Consider the following 3,904-nt stretch of genomic DNA (forward strand, 5'->3'; position numbering starts at 1 on the left):
ACTGGGCTAAAATCAAGGGCTTCCCAAGTGGCTCTAGTGGTAAAGAACCTGCCTGCCAATGCAGGAGACAGAACAGACGTGAGTCCGACCTCTGGGTAGGAAAGACCCCCTGGAGGAAGGCATGGCAGTCCATTCCAGTACTGTGGCCTGGAGAGTCCCATGGACAGAGGAGCCTGGTGGGCTATGGTCCATAGAGTCTCACAGAGCTGGACACAACTGAAGTGACTGAGCACGGGCTAAAATCAAGGTGTCAGCAAGGCTGCAGTCCTTCCTGGTGTCTCTAGAGGAGAATCTGCTTTCTTGCCTCTTCCAGCATCTAGAGGCTGCCTGCATTCCCTGGCTTGTTCCCTCCTTCCATCTTTAAAACTAGCCATGGCCAGGAGACTCTCACCTCACTCCACCCTGCCTCTGCCTCCGCCTCTGCCTCCGGCTTCCACATTTAAGGACTCTTGGGATGACACTGGGTCCATCTAGATAATTCAGGAGAATCTCCCTTTTTTTTTTTTTTTTTTAATTTTTCTGGTTAGAGGCTTATTCAACCCAAAACAATCTCTTTCAACTTTATTGAGGTGGCTGACCACGTCCACGACCAAATCCGCCTCTAAATTGGAATTCAGTTGCTAACCCAGCTTCAGCCGGCACCAGGGGGCACGGTGCTGTCTGTAGGTGTCTCTGCTGGCTTCTCCTCATGTGAGTCTTGCGGGTCGCTCTCCCCCCAGACCTTTGGGCCGCGGCCAGCCAGTCTCAGGATGGCTGCAGCGCAGGGTTGGCAGGCATGATCTCAAGGGGCCGGTGGAGGTAATCACAGAGATACTGGATGCCCTCATTGGTGAGGTACCAGCAGAAGTGTCTCCAGGTAAACTGTTCCTTCATGTAGCCTCGCAATTTGAGAGACAGCATGGCTTTCGTGATGTGAAGATCAGGCATGTTCTTGTCTCCCAGCTCTGGGTGCTTGGGCATCCTTTTTGGCCACCATCACCCCCTCCTTAAAAAGGAGTTCATAAATGGCAATCCGATTCTTCTTGGGCATCAACATAGCAACAGCTGCTGCATCCAGGGCCTGAGCTGGAAAAGCGAGAATCTCCCTGTTTTTAAGGTCGGCTGATTAGCGACTTCAATTCTTTCCGCCTACTTTAAACTCCAATACTTAAACTCCAATAGTTTGGCCACCTGATGTGAAGAACTGACTCATTGGAAAAGACCCTGATGCTGGGAAAGATTGAAGGAAGGAGGAGAACGGGACGACAAAGGATGAGATAGTTGGATGGCATCACCGACTCAACAGACATGAGTTTGAGTAAACTCCGGGAGCTGGTGATGGACAGGGAGGCCTGGCGTGCTACAGTCCGTGGAGTCTCAAAGAGACGGATACGACTGAGCAACCGAACTGAACCTTAATTTACCCTTTGCCCTATAAAATATATTCACAAATCGTAATCCTAATTAGGATCCTCATCCTCGATTAGGATGTGGACATCCCTTTATTTTTTGACTGTGCTGGGTCTTCATTGCTGCACATGGACTTTCTCTAGTTGCAGCAAGCGGGGGCTACTCTGTGTTGAGGTGCTTGAGCTTCTCATTGCCGTGGCATCTCTTGTGGAGCACAGACTCTAGAGCGTGCGCTCAGTAGTTGTGGTGCCTGGGCTTAGTTGCCCTGTAGTGTGTGGAGCCTTCCAGAACCCAGGCTCAAACCCATGTCCCCTACATTGGCAGGCAGATTCTCCACCACTGGACCACCAGGGAAGTCCAGGATGTAGGCCTCTATGGCAGGTCATTATTTGTCTACCACACTATGAATGGCCTCTATCCCTGCCACACTGGCCACTCTCTGTGTGGGCCCATTGAACCAGAACCAGAGTAGTTGGGAAAGGAAGCTGACATCAACAGATTAGGTAATCTTGTCCACCTGACCACTGAGACCCCCCTCACAATGGATGCCCTCTCAGGACACTTGTGTGAGTTAAAATAGCTTCACCACCTCTACCCATTTCAAGCAGTTCATCCATAAATCTTTCCCTTAGACCTCTTACCTCTTCATCACCAATCTTCCAATCTTATTTTCAAGTCCCTGAGCAGCCAGTCAGCTTGTCAACCCACTGCTCATGAATCAGAGGAGATCTGCACCTCTGGTCATCTCTCCTTCCATGCAAAATGGACAATCAATGTAACCAGAAGAGGATATCTCTTCATCACTGTCTTTTAGAGACACTCTGAGTGTGGCTTTAATGTGGCAGTTAATCCATTTGTGGCTGGTGCTAACATACTATGCAGACTCATTTGGAAATCATGTCTGTGCTTTTTCCTCCGTGATAACCGGCCATAGCAACTTCCCCAACTGGGGCTGAGAGAGAAGCAGTGAAGCAGTGAGAGTGCCTACCATGGGAATCTGAGCCACCTGTTCCTGCAATTTCCTTGTGCCTCCTGGACTTACTCAGACCTGATCTAAGATATAATATTGAATAATAGAATGTTGCCCTGCATGTCCAGTTTGACAAAGAGATGGATCAGATGATGTCCAGTTCTGGTTGCATGGGTCACTTGGTGATCTGAAGTTAGGCATTCAGTCTCCACCATGCTCGGGTATAAGCCAGGAGCTGTTTTTCAGTGGAGAATAGTTACTGGCAGAAGAGGGCACAAATTAATCCAGAAGCCTAAGGGTCTATAACTGTACTGCATCTCTCCTGCTGGAGCTTGTCCATACAGCATATTTTCCTGCCATAAACTTCTAAATTGTAAAGCTCGAGGGACAGGGCAGCTTGCTCTGCAGTCTGGACCTGCTACAGCATCTTATTTTGCCGCAGGCCTCTCACAAAACTTGCAATATTATGACTTTTCCCAGTAAAGTGGTAGAACAGCATGACCAAATGTAGTATCAGCTCAGTTCAGTTCAGTTGCTCAGTTGTGTCCGACTCTGCGACCCCATGAACCGCAGCACGCCAGGCCTCCCTGTCCATCACCAACTCCCGGAGTTCATTCAGACTCACGTCCATCAAGTCAGTGATGCCATCCAGCCATCTCATCCTCTGTCGTCCCCTTATCCTCCTGTCCCCAATCCCTCCCAGCATCAGAGTCTTTTCCAATGAGTCAACTATTTGTATGAGGTGGCCAAAGTACTGGAGCTTCAGCTTTAACATCATTCCCTCCGAAGGACAGCCAGGGCTGATCTGCTTCAGAATATTACCTCAAAAATCCAGAGTCCCATCAAACATTTTGCCTCTTTCTTTGTTGTAGGCAGTATCAGGTTCAGCAACTCTCATTTTGTAGGAGATGTACTGACATGCCCCAGACTTCCAGATAACCTAGAAACTTCCCTGACAAGGCATTCCTCTGAATATTTTGTGGAATTTATCACCCTTCCTTTGGCATACATATGTTCTGCTAAGAATCTAAAGTGCTTGCAATTTCGTGCTCACTAGGCCCAATTATCATAATGTCATCAGTATAATGGACCAGCCTGTTTGGAACTATATCAAGATGATGAGCATCTCTGGACTAGATTATGGCAGAAATCAGGAGAATAAACAAAGCCTTGAGGATGTAGACTGAAGATATACTGCTATCTCTAATATACAAAGACAAACTAATTTTGATGATCTTTACTTAGTGGGATAGAAAAGAACTGGGGGTCAAGGATGGGCCCCAAGGCAGAAGTCGTGTTGATTTGCTCCAGTGAGATTTTCATGTCTGGACCCACAGTTACAGCTCCATCCCACCTAGTAGTTACAGTAATCTAGTCATTCCTCAGACCCAGCTGGCTTTTGCACCAGCCACACAGGTAAGTTAAACTGAGTCTCAGTAGGAATGACCACGTCTGTGTATTTCAGATCATTGACGGTGGCACTAATTTCTGGAATTCCCTTAGGGATGTGAGTATTGCCTTTGGTTTGCCCCCCTGCTTTTTTGG

At 48.0% G+C, this 3,904-nt stretch overlaps 1 pseudogene; it reads right to left on the reverse strand.

Moving 5' to 3' along the window:
• Positions 1-561: 561 nt before the first annotated feature.
• Positions 562-1,036, reverse strand: LOC128043613 (40S ribosomal protein S10-like; annotated as a pseudogene).
• Positions 1,037-3,904: the final 2,868 nt, after the last annotated feature.

The sequence above is a fragment of the Budorcas taxicolor genome, chromosome 2 (assembly GCF_023091745.1).
Source record: "Budorcas taxicolor isolate Tak-1 chromosome 2, Takin1.1, whole genome shotgun sequence".
NCBI classification, from domain to species: Eukaryota; Metazoa; Chordata; class Mammalia; order Artiodactyla; family Bovidae; genus Budorcas; species Budorcas taxicolor.